The sequence below is a fragment of the Pteropus vampyrus genome, unplaced genomic scaffold (assembly GCF_000151845.1).
Source record: "Pteropus vampyrus isolate Shadow unplaced genomic scaffold, Pvam_2.0 Scaffold10, whole genome shotgun sequence".
NCBI classification, from domain to species: Eukaryota; Metazoa; Chordata; class Mammalia; order Chiroptera; family Pteropodidae; genus Pteropus; species Pteropus vampyrus.
This window is the reverse complement of record NW_011888791.1, coordinates 9635741-9658154: the sequence shown is the minus strand read 5'-3', so window position 1 is coordinate 9658154 and position 22414 is coordinate 9635741. Positions and strand designations below refer to the sequence as shown.

Genomic DNA, 22414 nt, shown 5'->3' with positions numbered 1-22414 from the left:
TTAATTTATTTTTGCCAAGTAGTGGATCAACAATTATCATTTGTAGGAAGACAATCATGAGCTTAAATATAGATTCAGACGTTTTCAAGTCTTACGTGAGTTTTTCCTTTTTCACTCTATACGAATGATCTGTTGAGGTGATCTTATTTATGCCTGAAAAATCTATTAATTAATTACACTCAACAAATACTTATTGAACCCAAATTATATTCCAGGAGCTATGCATGACACCGTGATGAGTTAAGTCAAAGCAGACATCATTCCTCTTCACTTGAAATCTATTTTCTAACATGTCCAGTACCTACTGGTTTTCTAGACATTCTCATTTTGAGATGACAACAGATTCTCCGGCTTTAAATTGTTAAGGTCAGTATCATTATGCTTTATCCTCTAAATATTTTCCTTTTTTGTTAAAGCCAAGAATGTAACCAAATTTGTGGGCTTTATTTTTGACCCTTTTTTCTCTATTATTCTATTGTTACCACAGGAACATCTATTAAATCCAAGTCTTCCTCTCTGATAATGCCTTAGTTCAAACCTTTGCCATCTTTTCCTTTGGCTATTATAGTATAATTCTAATTGTCTTCCCTTCCCCTATTCCCATTCTCCTCTACACTGACAGTAAAGATCACTCCAGCTACTTTCTGAGGGGAAAAAAAAAAAAAATTAAAGAAACGCACAAATAACAACTCCTGATTACTCTCCTCTATTCTTTACTTGTTTATGAATCCTTGTCATCTAACAGACAAAATTCAAATTTACTTTCATTACATAATAGAATATCTATATTCATGTTCCCTAACTAATCTTCTAACACGATAATCCATTATCCAGCACTGTTTTACCCTGAAATTGGACTATCTGTCTCAACTCTATTAAATTAACATTTGGTTTCAAGTTATGTAAATCACTTAATGGCTCTATATTGCTGCATATTTTGTTTCATGGTCCTGTCATGTCTGTTTACCTTTTATCTGTCTGTTGTATTCCTATCTAACTTGAAATGATGGCCCATCTTTCATCAGACACTAGAAGTAGAGTTCAATGATTTACTAAACATTTATTAAGTATCTATAATTAAAAAGTACTATAACTGTGTCCCTAGTATACTGGGGATACAGAGTATTGTTTTAAAATATTACATATTCATTCACTTAATGACTATTAATTGATTACCTACTCTGAGCCAAGCACTATTCTAGGCACCAGTGATATAGTTGTAGACATTCTAGATAGGGTCTGATCTTATCAAGTTCATATTTCAGTGGAGAGACAGATAATTTAGACAGTTTGGTACAGATAAATCAATGACAGATGATAGATGATAGATAGATGATAGATGATAAATAGATAGATAGATGATAGATAGATAGATAGATAGATAGATAGATAGAACCCTTTAATAAGATTTTAACTGTTCTAGAGGAAATTAAAAGGGGGTAATGTGATAATAAATGGAGAACAGAAGGTTATATTTCAAAGAATCTCTCTGGCAGATAGTATTTGAGTTGATTACTAACCATGAGAAGATTCAGAGACAGATAGGGTCATTCATCTAGGTAAAGATGCAGGTGATACACATCACTGAGAAATTAAAGTATTATGTTTGATCAAAGCAGAAATAGAAGTAAAAAAAAAAAAATGAAGAAGAAGAGGAAAAGAATGAGGCAGAGGAAGAAAAGGCCCAGGATGTAGACAAGGAGGAGACAGAGAACAAATGTCATTGTGGTTGGATTATAGAAACAGTAGCAGTAACGGGAGGCAAACGGGGCCCAGATCAAGGATAGCCACGTATAATCTAACATGGAAAGTGGACTTGAAATGTCACCAGAACATTATCAAGTATTACACAGGGAAGCAATGAGATCTTTCATCATTATGGCATATTTCTATTTTGCAGTTTGACTTGATATTGTCCTAATTTCTCTACATGTCTATGTTTCCTCCCAAACATGATCCTCCTTGAGTACACAGACTCCTGTGCACTCAATATGTACGTTTTAATAAATAAATATTCATTTATTTATGAGAATTAATGAATAAATAAATATAAATAACTTGAAGGACAATAAAATAGAGTTTCAGTGATTTTATATTGTTACTTATAGCCTGAACAAAGACCAATATCATTTACTAAAAAAGCTGTTCTCAAGTATAGATATACTAAATTAAAAAATGTGATAACTACTAAAATACTTTAACATTTCCAGTCAGAGGGAAATCAGATAATTTTATCTACTATATTCCTGAACTAAAATACTAGTAATAAACAGAAAACAAAACAAAATAGACATTCAGAATCGACCAATAAAAACTTCACTGACCTCACTTAACACAAGACTTTCATAAAACATTTTAGAAATGATTTCTTGCTTAAAAGTTATATTTTGTGAATGGTTTAAAAACATTTCATTATATTAAGAAACTAAAACACATAATTTCTTTATTGCCCCTAATTATTTCCTTAGTACTCGGAGTAGCAAACATAATTGTTAAGATCTCGGTTTATAAAACAAATTGCTCCTTAACATTTTGTGTTGACACCTATAAAAATAGTCGAGAAGAAAATAGCTTAGAATAACCAGTCAGTAGAAAGCTTGAGAGCTGCAAATATTATCCAATGCATCCCACTTATGAGGGCAATCCTGTCTGGAATGACCTTGCAGCAGATGATTTGGAGGCACTTGAAATCTTGCTTCAACAGCAGATCTGATAGTTGTGGTTTTATTTATTTTTGCCAAAGCTTAGCAGTTGGACACAAGAGTATTTGCTGCAGTAGTGAAGAATCAATATGATTACCTCTTTGCCACAGGGCTACATCTAACTACAATATCCTGGATACCATGTATAAGCATCACTCACAAATAATGCTGCATTGCAGGTGGGAGCTGAATGAGAACAAATAACAATGACATTTCTACTTTTGAAAATTTACAGATGGCATTACGATTTTACAGAGAGTGCATTAAAAAGAAAGATTATGGTTATTTTTGTGGTATTAAATTTGAAACTGGCTGGTTTATGCTGCTTTTGAGATCAGACTGAGAATATTTGACCAAAAGAGGGAGGCTCAGCTTACATAAAAATTGGGAATCGTACATGTTTTTAATTATTTTTCTGCCATATTACTTAAAGAAATTATTATCTCTCTTCACCTTCCCTATATGTTCAGTTTAAAATACCTTAACATTGGAATAACATTTAAGGTAAAATTGAAATATTAGCATCAACCTATACCAGGTCGAAACTGATGACGTGTTCTTGACTATACTTTCAGTTTCAATGATTTGGGTAAAATGCTGAAAAGAGAGTGCTATGGCAAATTAACACAATTTGATGATTTATTCATCTTTATAAGGTAAAATTTATATTTCCATGTAAATGAGAGAATTGTAAAACTAGAAGTAATCACATGTATATTATTCACATTTCTGCACTCATTTTCTGTATTCATTATTTCAAATTATATTTTCCAGTTAATATCTTATTTTGAAAATAAATAATTTTTAGAATTTATTAGTAGCTTAACAGAGCAGTAAAATTATAATTTATATCTCTACTGACATTTGTCTCAACTTCATTTCTGTATTTTTCCAGGGAAATAAAATAACTACGCCTTAGAAAATTGTTGAAAATAAAATTATACATATGAAGACCATTATCTAACAAATATATTATATTTATCCCTTTCACTTTTCATGTACTTTTGTGGTGACTCAGCCATTGGACATACTATGATACAAATAGCAGATAACAGCCCTCTGACCTGGAGACATTAACCTTTATCGTGACAGGTGACTTGCTTTCAGCGATTTGGACTGTGTTTCAGGCTGTTCTGTGTATAAAACTACTTATGTGACAGATTCAGGCCAGAATTCAGAGTCCAAATGGAAGAAGTGTAAATCAGTAGGCTTAGCATTCTAAACTAAATATATGACTCAGAGCAGGTGGCTATGCATAATTACAAAATACTGTCTTAAGCTTTTAAAAATATTGATCTACCTAATATATTAAACTGTATTAAAATAATAAAATTATTCAGTGGAGAAAATGTAAAGTTCTTCTGCTATGAAATATGTGCATGTGTTTTTATGTTTATTCAATTAATATCAGTTATTCACTACAAATAGAAATGGTATTCCTTCTTATAAATGAGGTTTGGACATTGATGGATTCAGCTATTTTAGAAAGACCAAGATAATGGTTCAGGCTGATATTGCACAAAATTCAACTTGAAGACAGATAAAGTCAGCATGAGCAATCTAGATAGCATGAGGGCTTCTAAACATGATTGTCACTCCAGTTTCAGGAATGACTTAGGACTCACAGAAAGGGGATGGGATGGAGCAATAGTTAGATTGTATGTCTGAAAGTATTGCATTCTGCCATTTCATGTTAAATGGTAACTGAGAATGATCAGCTGCACCTGCTCCAAATGAGGTGGTTTCACAGTGACAAATCTTAAAAAATATTTTCCACTGAATGAGATATTATTTTCCATTTTTATAATACAAATATTTTCATCATAAAAATAAACCACTACAAAATAAATGGGGAAGTGCTTTTGTCTCTGTGCTCAATTCTTTCCAGGCTGTAATTTATGTCCATTTTTTTGTGGCAATTTTATAAAATACTTCTCTACTGTTTTGTGTCATATGATTTCATTTTATTTATTTTTCCAGTATATAGTACAGTATCATTAACTATAGTTATCATGATGCACATTAGATCTCTACACATTCATCCTGTATAACTGCCACTTCGTACACTTTGATCAACATCTAATACTTGATTTGTGTATTACGTTAGACTTTTTTCCTCCCTCTTTACTTTGAAAGGTTCTGGACTTTATCACTCAGAATTTTAAAATATTAAAATGTTAATATGTATTACTTCATGTTTTATTTTACGTATAAAGCAAATAGTACATTGAAAATAAAATGGATATTTTTCTTCTTTAATTCTAAGCACCACTTTTTCTCTCCAAAGAGGTAACCAACATCATATATAGTATACAAACTTCTACTCTTTTTATGTTTATACTTTATAATTATTTACAGCATAATAATATATTGCTGTCTTTATGTGTTCTTTGAAAGTATGAGCAATTGCTATCTTTCTCTTTCTCTTATTTTTCATTCAACATTTATGTTTATAATTTACATATTGATATGTATAGGGTAGACAACATACTCATCTATAAACTATTAATGGTTGTTCATTTTCCCATTTTTAAATTAATACAAGTAATGAACATCAGTGCACATAACTTCTGTTAAAAATACTCAAATCCTTTTTTAGAATATATATCTAAATGTTGAAATGCTGAATCACTAGATATTAAAATTTTAATTTACTGAGTATTATCAATGTGTTTCCAAATACAGGTACAAATTAAAATTCTAACATCAATGTGAGAGTTTGTGCTTCTTTACATCCTCACTAAAATTTGGCATTATCAAATTTTTTTCCATTTGCAATCTTGATAGGCATAAAATTGTACTCATGCTTACTTTCAACTGCATGTACTTAATTACTATTAATGTTTTGTATGCTTATTAGCTAGTCAAGATTTTGCTTATACAGATTGCCTAAATTCTTATCATTTTTTCCACTGATTGTTTCTTTTTCTGTATTGATGTATAGAAACATTTAATTTATTTACATATTACATATGTAATTACATATTAATTATTTTTGTGTTGAAAATATTTCCCTAGTCTTTAATCATAGTTTCCTTTCATCATGTAGGCATGTATAATGTTTACATGATACCTTATATTGTCTTTATTATTATTTTTTGCATCTTGTATAAAAAAATATTTTTTGCTGAAAACTCATACACATATTTTCTACATTTCTTTGAATAATATTAAATGTTTACTTATTTGTGTTCTACATGTACTTCTTAAATCATTTGGAATTTACTTGATATATGTTGTAACAATTCAGTTTTTTTCATTTATCAATATAGATTTTCAATATTATTGATCAAATAGTTTATTATTTTTTCACTGATGTCTAAAGTAAATTTTATAATATGCTTATTGTGTTGAGATTAATTTATGAATTTATCATTTATTTATTTTTATATTTCTGGTCATTTGGGATCTAAATTAACTTCAGAATCAATTTATTTAGATCTATAAACAGTCTATTGGGAATTTAATAAAATAAAGTTCATATAGATTAAATCTAAATGAAAATAATATTGACAAAGTATGACTCACTACTTTTTCAATTGTGTGCCCTCAACAACATTTGGTAATTTCACACATTATTATTTGTCAGTAGCTTATAGTTGTTTTGAGGCTATGATTTATTTAATGCTACTTTTCTAATTAACAATTTCTGGTAAGTGAGAATGCTTCAGGTTTTTAAAATTATAAATTCTCATTATATGATTATGATTAAATTTGTGAATGCAGTAGTAGGACTACCTGAGTGTTTTTCATAGATAGATCATTCAAACAAATTCATTTCCAAAGGAAAAATGTAAAAGATATCAAAGACTACTCTTAAAACAAAACAAAGAAAAAATATGACCAGGTGAAGATCATTTATCAGGAGAATTCTATTAAAATTTCAAAAATCAGATATTTGTATGTCAATTGAATTTGCTCTAGAATCTAGAAAAAGATAGACAACCTTCAATACCATTTATGAAGCAGTATGACTTAGATACTTATAGTTGATAAAGAATGTTTTAAAAAAGATAGTACAGACTAATCTAAACTATGACTAGTAACACAAAATTTCTAAATAAATAGTGAAAGAATTTAACTAGACATTAAAATATATATTCTGCCTTAGTGTCCTCCCATTCTGGAAAGTTCAGTGTTAGGAGATATATATCATTTAACATAATATTAGATGTAAAGGAGGAATCATATTATTTCCTGATAATATCTTAAGATTTTTAAACAAAAAATAATGAAAAAACTCATACATAGTAAAAAGATTCTGGATTTTCTTTAAAGGAGACTTGAGGCTAAATCATAGCACTACTATAAGCTATTTGGGTTATCCTGAGTCATGACTCATCCACCTAGTTTCAGTATTAATATTATAAAATGCAAACTATATTAGTCACAACTCTTCTGTATCAATTAAGATAAAACCTAAACCTACCTAATATAGTTAATACAAACAGAATCATTATAAAAATATAAAGTCTACCCATAATTTCTCTTTTTTCTTACACTGACTGATGTGGTTCATCACATGTGCTAACAAGGGCACAGAATTTTATAGAAGGATTCATCATTTCTCTCTGTTATTCAACCCTTCAAGTATTCTTTGATAATTTTTAGACTTTATAGAACAAAGATTTTAATATTTAATTGCAACTCTTTCCCCTCAAGATTCCAGAAATTTGTGTAGGAATTTGAACCAGATCTGTATTTGATTAAGTCCTAATGTGATGCTCCAAATTACCTCTTCTTTAATATTAAGTGTTTTAAGTGAATAACTCCCGCAGTCTTGGTCCTTCTTCAGGCCCTCCCCAAGTTGAGACTTTTTTTTTTTTTGCTACATTTTAATAGTGCTTCAGGCAAACCCAGACAGACCAGCATCTTAACAGATTCTACAATATTCTAACCTCAAACCCTAGGCTCAAGTGGAGATTCTTAAAAGAGATTAAGAACATAAGCAGTATAAATGTGACCAGTTTGTAAAATTTTATTCTGATTAACAGTATGCATTTTAACTTTGGAAACAGTTGTTGTGTAACATCTTTACTTTCCTCATCCTTAAAATTTATAAATTTTCTAGGTGCTACAATAAAGAAAACTACTAAAGCTGTGTGGGCTTCCTCTAGCCTGAATTATTGTTTTTGTGGTAATCAAGATTTTGCATATGCTTATTACCATCTTAAACACATGCTTGTGACTTTTTTCTTATTTAATCACAAGTTGAGTCAGAGTGTAAGTATAATTTAGCAGATGCTCTTTTAAATATAGTTAACATTTGAAAACTTTAACTTCATACACTCTCCTTTCCCTTAACATTGCCCAATATGCTTTTTTGATGATTAAGTCATTCATTTGAACATCTATTATTGAATACCTACTTTGCTTCCAGAAATACGCAAATACCAAAGCAAAACCGGTGAGAAACTGCCAAGAACTTTAAAGTGCTTAACATCTAATGTGTGCGTATATGGGCGGCGGACAGGGGAAGGTTGTGAAAGTTGATATATAAATCAGTATAAGGCAAGAAAATTTGAAATAAAAATTAATTGAAAAATAGGTACTATACTGTAAAATAAAGGGGGGAAAAAGACCAATTACTTGCAACTAAAGAACCTTAGGCTATCTTTCATTTGAGCTGGACCTGAAAGGAGGAAGCTAGTCTCAGGAGGCTGAGAATGGATTGGGAATGGGAAATAGATTATAATAGCTAGAATGCATAGGAGACCAGATTAGAAAAAAAACTTAAATTTGTGTAAAAAAGTTTAGCTTTTAAAATCTTGCTTTATTTGAGAAGGAAAATAATGTGTTTTTTTCTGTATTTTTTTTAAAAAAACTAATTACTACAGAATAGATAGGAAGGAAAAGATAAGGGAGTTAATAAAATTAATCAAATACTAAATTCAGAGATGATAGGAATATTATCTTTCTCAATTCTTTCTCTTTTTAATTTTATATTTCTCCTAAACCCAAATAATGGTGCAGGTTGTACTCAGCAGGTACTGAATAAATGTAAAATGTATCATTTAAACACAAATGTCTGAGCACAATATCCTTTCTTATATCTGACAACAAAGAGTCACAGAGACAGCTATTCTATATATTCCCTTGGTGATTCACTAAGGAGAAAGAAATGAAAGCAATGAAAATGAAAATATTCATCTGGTTTAAATAGAGCCATTCTTTGTGTATAACAAAAATTGAGGTACTCCCTCCACCTCTCCCACCCACACTGAAACACATATCATAATAATTATTAGGCACAAGAGTCTTTAGATTGAGTCCAATCTAAACCATTTGATGTGAAGACTGAGATAGGATAGAATAGTTTCAATTCTACTCATTAATTTCTACTTTCTGGTTTATTTTATTATCTCAAGGATCTAATGCACTTTGAATGTTGGTATATGTACCTAAGACTTAGTCAGCAGGAAACGAAGCTTCATTTTAAATAACATTATATATTGCCAGTTTTCCCCACAATAATAATGCTATCCTCAGCACATGAGCCTGTATAACTGAGCAGATTTATTACTTTTAACAGCGATTAACTGCAAGTTTATGCTCTTTATTTGAATAATTTATGTAATACACATATTGCTAAAATCTAAATTTATGTTAAGATCTATGAAGTGGTTTAGTAGGTGTTTTAATAAGATTTTTTTTCTCTTTTTTAAAAGAGAAAATGAAGAGGAACATAGCAGGTGGCAGAATTATGAACTCATATGAAAATTGGTATGAAAATAAATGCAGGCTTTACTTTTTTATATACAACATTTAGGACCCTTAAAGAACGATGGAGTTGACTTAACATCTTTCAATTTCTGGGACTTGTGTTAACATGTAATTTTCTGATTTTCTCTATAAATTTTGTGATTAGAGACAGATGTTATACACTCTTAACCTTTCTTAATAGTGCTACATTTGATTAGAAAGACTAATAGTAAAAGTAAGGGGATTGAACCAGAATATCTTACATTACTTGAGATTGTAACATTTTGCAATTTCTTTGTTCATTTTCTTTTTACATACATAAGTTCATTTATTATTAATTAAAGCTATATAATTTCTCATGCATCTTTCATCTTGTCATCTACAAGATGTGATTCAAATAATTTTTCATGATATGCGTGGAAATTTTCAGTTACTCTGATTTATAGAAGAAGATTAGAGGGGCTTATCTAATGCAGTTCAAGTCTGAGGAAGAACCCCCAAGTCTGAAGGGACACCTATCAATTTCCTTATCCACCTGTGAGTTTGTAATATATAGGCAGTTCTTATAGTTTAAAAGAGTACATAGGATACCTTCAAATTAATGAAGAGGTGATCTCTGTAAATTGTGTGACCCAGTTCAATTTTTGGACAACTGACCTGTACATTTCATAGACTAGTCTATCTAGGTATGTTAACTCCACACTTAGGACTGTTTTTCCAATTGTAATAGATCCAGGACTCATTTTTAACTTGAGATAATTAATAAAAATTATAGAAACATTCTCACTGAAAGTTGATATTTATAAAACATTTTAACTTAAGATAGCCCCAAATGTTTCTGCTCTTATTTATTAATAAAGGGAGTTATTTTTGATGCATCAGTAATATTAAATATTAAATGACTATTTTTCTGAACACAGGAAAACTAAAGCTAACAGTTATCATATAGAGAATATAAAATAGTTTTGTATAAAATTCTTAAAGAATAAAAGATGAGAATCATAAAATGAGCACATCGCAAGAAACTATAGATATGACTAATTCTTTTGAAAAACCAATATTTTTGAAATAAAAAAAACTATATTTGTTAAACTTAAAAGATAAAAATAACTCAGTGGATAAATCGAATAATAAATTAGGGAGACAAACAGAGAATTAGTGACTTGGGAATGGGGTCATAAGTAACTACCAAAAATGCAGCAGAAATAGAAGCAGCTGAAATTTATAAAAGTAAAGTCAAAATATGTGGAGATATAATGAGAAGTTATGACATATATTTAGTTAGAATCACTAAAAAATAAAGTAGAGAAATAAATGAGAGGCAATTTGTGAAGAAGTAATAACTAAATTTTTGAGAATTGAAGAAAATCATAAATTTATTGATATGGAAAATACATTATATGCTAAGTATACTAAATCCACCCCTAGATATATTGTACCTTAAAGAAAGAATACAAAGTGAAAATAAAAGATATTATAATTATTCTCTATTCAAAAGAAGAACAAAAATTAGACCATATCTTAATAAAGCTGACTCTCGGGTAGGTGTGCCAGGATTAAATGCTGTCTGTTATTTACTAATTATATGACTACGAACAAGTTAATTAAAATTTATGTGCATTCATTTTCTCACCAGTGAAGTATGAATAATAATAATAATTGACACATAAGTTAAAATAGGTACAGAACAGCAATACTGTTTCTAGGCTCAGAAAAGTACACGGTAAATTATAAATGCTAAATGTGTTTTTAATTATTATTATTTAAAGTTTGTAAGATAATACTCCATTCATAATTATATATAAAGTGTAGTTATTATTCAAGAAGGATAAACAAAACATTTTCAGATAAACAAAAATTGAGAGTTTGCTAAAAATAGACATGGTTATAAAATTTTTGACTCCAAAAGATGCATTAAACAAGAAAGCAAATAATCTGGAATTGGAGGAAGGAAAGAAGGAAGGAAAAAAGGGCAAATGAAATGCAAGAAAAAAGATAGTAAACAAAATAAAGATAAATCTACTAATACAACAAGTAATACATAGTGTGTACAAAACAAAATAATAGCAACAATAATGTCACTTAATTTGGAATTTAAAAAAATTAAGACAAACCATTCTGGAAAAAAATAACATTAAATGTGGGGAAAAAAAAGACATTTTGAATTATCTTTTTCCTAAAGGTTTTGGATTGCTCCTGAGGATAGGAAAGATATATTTAGCCATCAATTAGTCAAGGCAAAATTCCAAGGATAATTTTTAAAAGAAGAGAAATAAGATATAAAATTTCCACACTGGTAAATTAAATTATCTAGTACATAGCATAAAAAACCAAAGTTAAAAAAATGAATTAATTTAAAAAGACAAAAACTTAAAAATAAAATACAAAAAGATGGAATAAGTATAAAACTCATTATCATATTGCACAAAAGCAAAATTATGGTACAAGTACATTGTGATAAATATAAAAATATTAAATTTCTTTTTTTAAAATACAGAGATGATCAGATTGGATTAAAAAATGAAATTCAAAATTTGTGTCATTTATAGAAGATATATCTAAAACAAAAGAAAGTTTTCAGGTAAATGGACAGTAAAGCATACACTGAAAAATACTAACAAGTAGAAGGCTAGAATAGACTGATATTAGTGAAAATAGTCTTTCAATCATAAAATATTAGAGATGGAATAAGTTACTACATAATGATACATATTTTTTTAATAATTGAGAAGATCTTATACACAAATATATATGACAAAAGCTGAAAGCTTTATGGGAAAAGTTGAAAAATTCATCTCCTTAATGAGAGACATTAACAAATCTATTTCCTTTCCAGATAGTTCATGCAAAGAAAAAAATATAGCAAACATACATTAGACTTAAAACATACTTAAGAAGACAGAATTCTTGGAAATAAAATTATGGCCCATGAATAGTGGAAAAAAAGGAGTCAACCTAAGTTTTTCTGAATAACTCCAGTATTGGACTTATTGGAAAGTACTATAACAGGTATTTTAAATATATTCAAGTAATTAAAGGAAAGCATATCTAAAAATGTATGAGTGATGTATCACTAAATATAGAATGTGAAGTAAAAATATAGAAGTTATGAAAAGGAACCAAATATAAATCCTGGGAAGTATAATAACTAAAAAGAAAACTTCACCAGAGGGACCCAAAACCAAATGTGAAATGGCAGTAAACAGAATCAATAAAGTTAAAGATACATCAATTGAGATTATCTAGTCTGAGGAACAGAAAGAAAAAAGAACGAAAAAATGAATAAAGCCTCCAAGATCTATACAATACCATCAAAGTTTGTGATCTTGTGAAAATTATTTTAAATCTTTAGGCCTTAGATTTTTTTATTGGACTAGGATATCAATTCTTTATATGGTTAGTCATAAAATTTAAATAATTTAAGCCATATAATCTATTTGAAAATAATAATTTTAGAAAAGTAAGGCTGTTTCTTATAATGAAATATGGTTATGTTTATTAAAGTGTGGGAATAATTCTTCATTTAAAAAATTATCAGATCACCCTATGAGATACTTGAATTTGATTCTAAACTGAAATAAGCCAAATTTCCAATGACACATAATCATATAGCACCTTGGTATTTATGTGATCATTGTGTGATCATTGATAACTCTTAAAATGGTGTTCATTATGTTTCTAGTCAAGCAGAACTTCCATGAATCATCAGACCTCCAGGCAGGTCTTTTGCCTGGAGCTAACCTAAAATTAAAAATGCCAGTAGTTATTTACCAACCCTCATCACCTACTCAGAAATCAAGTTAAATCACAACAATCATCAAATAAGAAACATTTTCTTGTGTCTAAATATTGCTTATGAGTCTTATTTTTCACATTTCTCTCATTTATTTCAAAATAAAGAGTCTATTTTCCAAATCATCAAAAATTGATCTTTTCATGGACACAAAAGAAACTTTGCCCATTTTAAATCATCCTTGTATGAATATGCAGATTAGCATCTGCCTGGCTAGAATTTAGAAATGCTATACTTTTGAAACCATATATATATATTTTCTAAACTGCTTTTGTAAGTATATTAGGTTTATCTTCCACTAATTTCACACATTTCAATTATTTTTAAAGAAGTCTTTTAAAGTTAGTAATTACCTACCTAGAGCTGCCTCATATTTTATTCGGTTTATATATACCATCATTTCTGTCACAAAGCAAAAGTTTTCATTTCTTTACTAATGTGTATGAAACACCATATACACAGGCAAGCAATTCTCCCCTTTAACTATAGCTGTGGACAATTAGAGTTCCAGAACTTGAAAATTAACTTGCTGTCTTGGTTCAATAGTTATTTTTAAAGAGAGAAAATAAATGACTTAGTATAAATAAACTTGGAGTCATCGTCACTTGAAGTTTGCACTTTAAAAGTATAAAAAGAGCCAGAAGCCTCTTTCTGCATGCTTTTCACCATTCCATTGACTTAGGAATTTCTATACTTCATTTCCTTAGAATTTGATACTTGTTACCTATACATTTCTAATATAACTATTTAAAATCCACAAGAATAATATAAATAATATAAATGGCACAGCTACTCAGAAACTTAGAAAAATATCTAGCAAATACTAGACTCAATTTCCCTTTAATAGCTCCAACTGCATATCAAAACATTAAGAAGAATTTGTTTTAAGTGCCTCAATTTAAAAGAATCCCATAAGAATATAAAATGCAGTTATTTTAACTTATTTGTGAAGTAATTTAAAAATGAATTATATGCCAGAAAGACAATCATTTTTTTTCCCCCCTGGAGGACAATTTTATCCACATCTGGAGATTTCAATTCTAAATGTCTTTATTTTTTTATTAAAAATTATTGAGGTGACATTGATTAATAAAATCAAATAAGTTTCAAGTGTAGGTGTCGAATGAATATTTTTAAATATGAAGGAAAGTTTGGGCAAAACTTTTACTGTGAGCAAATTAAAAGCTTGTCAGCCCTTATGATAGTTTCTCTTGTGGGTGTCCCAATGTGCCTCTATCCCATCAGTGTTCATGGGCATGTTTGATCAGTAGACAAGTTTTCCATAAGTGAAACTTCAGTGTAAAGGTTTATCCTAGTTATGTGTTTTGAAATACTTTCACAGTTAATATAATAATTATTAAGTTCAACAGAAACTTCAATTTTTAAAATGTATGATGAAAATTATCAAAGAATACAATTCTATCTTGTGTTTTGGGGAGGATATAAGTTTTTCACATTTACTTTAAGATTTTCTGTAGATCTGAGTGGAAATCAGCTCCTTTTGCAGATGTTGTAATGATTCTAATAAATAACCATTTCCAAGTTTTTAAAAATCTGGCTACAAATAGTAGAAAGGCCAAAAATAATAGTGACTAACTCAAAATAAAAGTTATTACTCTCATAAAAGAATCTGGATACAAGCAGTCATGGTGTGACTTTTCTCCCAAGGAAGCTTTACTCCAAGTTCCTTAGAAACATAGACAACTTGAGCCTGTGTGCCATCTTTCCACAGGCGGCTCAGTCTTAAGATATATTAGTGTTCCTGACAACCAAAAAGATGGAATGATAAAGAAGAGATAAAGTGTGTGTGTGTGTGTGTGTGTGTGTGTGTGTGTGTGTGTGTGTGAGAGAGAGAGAGAGAGAGAGAGAGAGAGAATGAGAGAGAGAGAGAGAGATCTTTAAAAAAAAAAAAAAGGTAAAGGTCTCCAGAAATTGGCAAAGGATAAGTAATTTACTTCATTTTAAGAGATTGAATATAAAGGAGACAATGGCCAGACAATAAAGGGTAGTATTACCCTGACCCACAGCTTCTGCAGCAATCGGTCCCAGAAGCTAAAGCACAGCCCCTGAATCAACTTGCTGAAAATGATCAGGATTTGTCATTGATTGCCTGATTTCCTAATTATTGCCCCCATGTCCATCTAAGAACAAACCAGATAAAATATGTTCTTTAAACCAGTCGTGTATGTTTCCCCACTTCTAGTTAGCCCTCTTCAAGCTTGCACCTGCTGATAACCTTTAATCAGAGCATAACTGAAGCATTCACCCTTTTTTTTTTTTCACTATAAAGCTTTCTCACTCTCCTGTATTTGAGTTTCTGCCAAACACAAGTAATGATGACTGACTCCCTTGCAATAGCAAGCTATAAATAAATAGCTTCAGCATATTCTCATTTGGGTGATCTTTTATTTCCTCAGTTCTTTCACTATGTACATCTGACTGTTGGAGAGGTTAAAAATCTAGTTTTCAGTACCCCAAAACCATATACCAGCTAAAAATTCTGTACTGTGGAAGAGACAAACGGCCTTTGAAGATCAACAGTGTTTGCCATACATACCAAAAGATGCATGGAAATTTTAAAATAAAATACCCAACACTGTGAGAGCTAAAACAACATACTTTCTTATCTCTCTGTTAAACAGGACGAAAGATTCTTTCCCGTCTTGTGCTAAAAAATTTTGGGACTGAGCATATTTATTTTCCTTCCCTATGTTAAATGAAGCTAAGAACAAGGCAACTTAACTAGCTACTTTTTCTAGGAAATAACTTTTTCCAGGAAATAACTTTCTCCTATAATACTGTGTACCAAATCAAACACTTCTCAAGACTAACAGCTTTTAAAATATAAACTTGTTTCAAGACCTTTCCTCTCTATGCTCACCAATCCAAAGCTATTTGGCTGTAAACTCTAGATGAGCCTTACTTGCCCCCTTCTTAAAATGTCCACTTTAAAATTACCCAGCCTAGGCTCTGAAACCATATAAATATACTCCCCTATCTTATTCCTTCTGAGACATGATTAAGACTATGAAAGTATTAATCCCATGTTTCAGTAAATCTAATAAAAATAGTCTTTCTTGATCCATGCATTTTCCTGATGATTTTTTTGAAAGACTAAAGTACAAATATCATGGATGTCTTACAAAGATCTCATCAATAAGCCCTCAAAGATCGAGGTCTTGGAGGTGCAACCGTGTGTTCCTCTCAGTCTCCTGGAGCCTCTGGCTCAGGAGTTTCTGACCACAAATATTAGATGCATCCTGAAAAGGATTTGAACTCTGATTTCTTTGCACTGATTTCGCAATGCTATGTTTTTTCTTCTTTTCTTCTTTTTTTTTCTTTCTTCTTTTTTTTTGCGATACTACATTTCTTTTGTTCTAAGGAATGAAGAACATATTTAGAAAACTTGCAATTATCTGATTTGATTTAATCCAGAATCAAACTCTGCCTTATTGTCCGTCTTTCTGTCATCTTACCATTTTGTGTCGTGAGACTTTAAGAGGGTTGATAGGGAGATCATATAGGTCTAATAAACCCATTCTTTTTTTTTCCTTTTTTTTTTTTTTTAATGCCTATAGCACCTGATATTCCCAGGTGGTCTCCCATCTAAGTGCTAACCAGGCCCAATCCTGCTTAACTTCCGAGATGAGGTAAGATCGGGTGTGTTCAGGATGGCATGATTGTAGACATAATAAACTCATTCTTAAGCTGGAAACAACACTGAGTTCAGACTTCTAAGAACAATACTTTAGAACAAACTTTGCCTTGGGTCACATTCTTGAGACCATGTAAGTCTCTCTTCAGGATCGTCATAGAGTTTCTGAAAACTATTTTTTATAATTTTCATCTACTTGGAGCTGTGAGGGGATTTGTTGACACTGTCTGCCACCTGCCCAATTGGTGACTGCTACTCTTTGATCAGGTTCTAGAGATAACAAGTTGCACAGGCATTATTATCCTTACAAACTGGTACCGTTTTCATGGGGTACTTGCAATCCACTTGTCATTACAGGCCAAATGCCTGCTTCCTTCATATAAAGCCTAAGGAAAATTTGAAATCAGAATGATTACTTCAAGAAATTTTGGCATGCAAAAGTTGATGTCAAATTAGAAAAGAAAAAGAAGGGAGAGGGGAATCTTGTGAGGATATTCTCTATCTTCTCTGTCTAAAAGAAAAGTTATTTGCATTAATAAATAAAGACTTCTTAATCATATAACTTGATGAAATTACTGAGTTTAAATTGCTGTTTAAATAAAGTACAGTGCCTCCTTCCATTGTACATGTGTGTGTCTTGAAATGTGTTTTCCTATACAAATGCCACCTCCTCTCCTTATAGAGGAACTATAATTAGGCTTTTTATAGTAATAATGTAATAACTAACTGAAGTTGTCTCTATTTCAATTCTTTCCTTTCCCTTCTACTTCATCTCTTTTTACCTTCTTTGGGGAAACTATAGAGCTTACTTCATCATAAGCAAGAATTTTCTCTCTTCTCTTTTTTTCATTATGTGTACACTCTAGGACTATCTAGTTGAGTTAAGTGATCAATAATTTCTTTAAAAATCAAACTTATTGTACTTCTTTTGTATGGTTTCTTCTTGTAAAACTGGAGCTTAGAAAAAAATCACTTGTGAGTCTAGAAAATAGTTTTAGTTCCTAGATAAGAAGAAAAGCTATACACTTAAAACTTTTAGTATGAATTCAATAAGATAGAATGTTTTGCTCTATAGAGGTATATATATTAAAAATAATTCATATAATATTCCTAATAATTAGTTAACACTTTGAAAAATTAGAATGCTTATATATCAAGTTATAAAATATTCATTGTCCTCTTCCTAATGTCACTATATAAAAATTGTTTTCTCATGATATTTGAGTTATGACAAGATTTTTGGTTTTATTACTTATGTTTTAACTTGATATTATTCATACATTAATTTTATGAGCCCAATAAGTTATTATTGTTTCCACAAATTATTTGAGATTATAAAATAAAAATATGTTTAATGAAAATTATATTAAGATCCTTTTTAAAAGTTTCATTATTATAAATTATTTTAATGCTGCAATCATAAGGGAATAATTTGTTGAATTAAATTGTAACTTCTAGATCTTTAGATAATGTCTTTTTAATATTAAATTGAGTTAATAATATATAGTATTTGGATATTTAGATAATTTCCAGATAAAATAAAGATAAAACATCAGTTATTAAACATAGCTATACAATATCTGTGTTATTAATTTTTTATATAGACAGGCTATAGAATAACATGAGGTACAATTTAAGTAATGTTTTATATTTCCTTACTTTGAAATTTATTAAGTGATAAATGATATAAATTGGTAACTGATATAAATGTGTGCTTCTGTCTAGAAAAACAAAACAAAAATTGATTACTTGGTTAAAGGTAGTTAATATAAATGGCTCAGATAACGCTCAGTATAATAATTAGATTTAAAAATGAACACAGATAATACGTATGTTTATTAACGTTTTTAAAAAATGGTTATAATTTTTAAGATGGTAAATTAAGTTATAAACATGCACATATGCATAATTTTACATAATATGCTAAAAATTGTATTTGATTCTAGGCAGAATTTAAATAAATATAGATTATTATTTACATATTTGTATATTTGTGTATCTCTAAGCATATACATATGATATATATTAAGATCAATTTGGAGGATTATAAATACTAGAAAATTAAAAACACAAATTTGAGGACATACTATAAATAAGAATTTTCTGAGGAATGTGAAATAGTGTTTGCAGTACCTATATATGATGACTTAGTTGCTTCAGTGTAAATGCATATATTATAAAAAAAAAAACTTATCTATCCTAAACTATAAGTTTTTACATCACAGGTATATTAAAAAGTAAAATTAGAATTTTAGTTTTCTTTTTATAAAATTATCAAATTTCCCAGTGGCCAGATTATAGAGGTTACTTTTTATCACCAAGATTTTCTGTTAAGTCTGAACTAAACTTTCATTTTTAGAAAGCTTCTCAATTTTAAAAATAACATTACAATCCTAATATAGATTTTTAGTTATTGCTGTATATTATCAAAATATTAACTACATCATTTTGCTTTGCCTTTAAAGAATATAATTTTTGTTTGTATTTCTCTTCTTTGGCAATCCTACTTTATTGTGTTTGTCCCAAATTTGGGCCACTCATTTAGAATTTAAAACAAAAAATCTGTTGAACTTTAAACTTAATCAAGATTTCCTAAAATGAGCACACATAAAAAAAAATACTTGTTCTTTTAAATAACTAGTTTTGTTTAATATTATCAACATTTTATTGTAATATTTCATGTATTAAATTTAGAATCGAGTATCTTTAAAACCCTGACATATCAAAACAATAATTTTAGTCATTCTATGTACAAGTAAAAATAATCAATATGATTTAGTGTTTATATATTTAATTAGGAATATACTCCTGTATTATGTATTTATCAAGAGCATATTTAGGTGCTTGTAAAAAGACTGATACCCAAATGGCTACAATGAGATTTCTGTTATGAGGTTCCAATGCATTTACTAATCAAAAGTATCACAGTACATATTATGGTATAAATCAAAAGTCTGAAAGTTTTCCTGTTTATACTTACCCGTTATAATGCTCTTACTCTAATAATAATCATTGGCTACATCCTTATAGAGCAATAGTTTTACATATTATAATAATGCCCCACGAGATTTTATCTCCTAGAAGAGATACCACTAGAAAGCAAAGCTGGAAAGGGGACTAAGGTAGTGCTAAAAGGGTGTTTCTTTAAACAAAATGTTAATTAAAATAAAAACTGGAGGACATGAGAAGTGAGCCATGCAATAAGTAGAGGAAGAATGTTCCAGGCATGGGAACATCCACTGCAAAAGCTCTATAGTGAGAGAGTGCCTGAAGTTTCACTATTATATTTGAGAGAGCAAACTAAGGCAGATTTGTAGATGACATCAGAGACAAAATAGAGAAGCAAATGCAATAGGGCCTTGTTGGCCACTGTAAAGAGCATCTTTTTTTTTTTTTTATTCTAAGTACTGTAGGAAGCAAAACATGACCGTGATGTGACTTACATTTTAGTAGGATCACTATGCCTCCTGCTTCAAACTAATATTCAAGTAGGATAAAAGTAGCAGCAGGGATACGAGTTAGATCAGGTGATGGTGACTAGATACAGGGTGATATAAAGAGAAGTAGTGAAAATGTGTTGGGCAGTGGATGGATATTTAATGCACCTCTGAAAGGATTTGGTGAGACAGAAAAATGTCAAGATTTGGGGCCTGAGCTATAGAAAAAATGAGGAAAGATGAAGGAAGAGAAGGTTCGAAGCAATAAGATTATGAGTTCTGATTTGAACAAAAATGAAGAAAATTTCTCATAAGATGCTGGGTCGGGGTCCTACATACCTACATAGCAACTAAAATCAGGTAAGCCTCCAACTTTAGGAGATTTAATAGTTGAAATTTATCAAGTTTATAGCAACATAGGATCAAAATTACTCAAAATAATTTTCATGTATGAAATAACAATGTAAACATTTTTAATATTTGAGAAGTCAGCAAACCTATTGTGTTATCTTACAAAGTTTCTTAAAGATGTGCTCCATTTAAACAAAATTTAAATTAAAAAAATAGGAAACATGGAATAAGAGGACAGGAAGTTAACATTGAAGCCAGTTCAAAATAAAGAAAAGTTCAAATATTTAAAGTTTTTAAATATTTAAAATAGTTTTAAAAAGTTTATATTTGCACATTGATTATAATACTGAATGAAAATATGATAATAGCCCTTCTTGGAAGAGAAAATATGGAAGATATAAAATAATAATGTAACAAAAAATACATTTATATATATCTAAAACACTGTAAAATATATAAAAGTCAGTTCAGGGAGATTAGAAAATTAAGAAAATATTTTGTTAATTATAATATAGTATATAGAAAAATTTTAAAGTTACTGTTACATTCTTAATTCTGAAGTTAAGAAATATTTTACTGGATGCTATAAAACTTAGAGGTTAACATTAACAGAAGAAAGTCAAAATCCATGTTATAAAATACCAGAAAATGTCATATGTAAAAAAGGTGTCAGAGTATGAATATATAAAACAGAACAAAAATTTAAAATGTACTATTTCATTGAATGTCATAGAAATATTAAAATAAAATTAATAGTATACACTATTTACAAAATATATAAAATAAAATAATATCAAAAATTAAAAAATGGAAGAAGTACACCATTATAGTAAGAAAACGTAAATCAGCTATTAAATAATATGTTAATAAGATGAAGAAGGAAATCCAGGGAAAATATTTAAATATTACTACAAAATAGTTTTAACTTTATAAAGTTAGAGGAAGAAAACACTTCAGGTCAAAGGACATTGAGGTACCATATCTGAAAATGTTTATTCAAAATAGAATAATAATTAAGAAGAAAATTAAGAAAAACGAAAGAAAATTTTGATTAAATTGTAGAATAAAATCAAAGTTGGTGGATTTGTATTATTTCAGTTGTTAACTAAATTTGGTAAAATTGAGGAAAAACATAAAAGCTTATTAAATACAGTCAACAAGTTTAATTTATAACACCACCAATCTGGATACCACATAAAATTTTCTTTCATCACACCAAATGGTTATAATAAAATTGTTGATAATATAAAGAAGTCAAAGAAAAATCTATTTCAAAATCAGAATATATACAGATTATAGTCCAATCAAAATGCTATTAAAAAAGAAATTAATAACTCCTCATGACACATGGTTATTTTTAATAGACTTCTCTACTTACTTTTATTTCTATTTATTTTTTGGGGGGTAACATTGATTAATGCAATTATATAATTTTCAGATGTATGTTATAATTTGACATCTGTATATTCTATTGTGTGTTTACCACCTAAAGTCCAGTTTCCTTCAGCTACCATGTATTTGATCCCCTTTACCCACTTCATCCTCTCCCTTCCTCCCTATGTTTAACCCCTTTACCCTGTCTACCTCCTCCCTCCTCCCGTACCCCACTAATAACCACTCGTCTATAGTCCTCTGGTAACCCTTAGTCTGTATTCCATGTCCATGAGTCTCCATCCTGCTCCTTTGTTGTTTTTAGATTTATATCCTACATATAAGTGATATCATGTGATTTTCAGCTTTTTCTGTCTGGCTTTTTTCGCTTAGCATGATTATC

The 22414-nt window shown here is 29.5% G+C and overlaps 1 pseudogene; it reads right to left on the bottom strand.

The window, feature by feature from the left end:
- Positions 1-16766: 16766 nt before the first annotated feature.
- Positions 16767-16885, bottom strand: LOC111730970 (annotated as a pseudogene).
- Positions 16886-22414: the final 5529 nt, after the last annotated feature.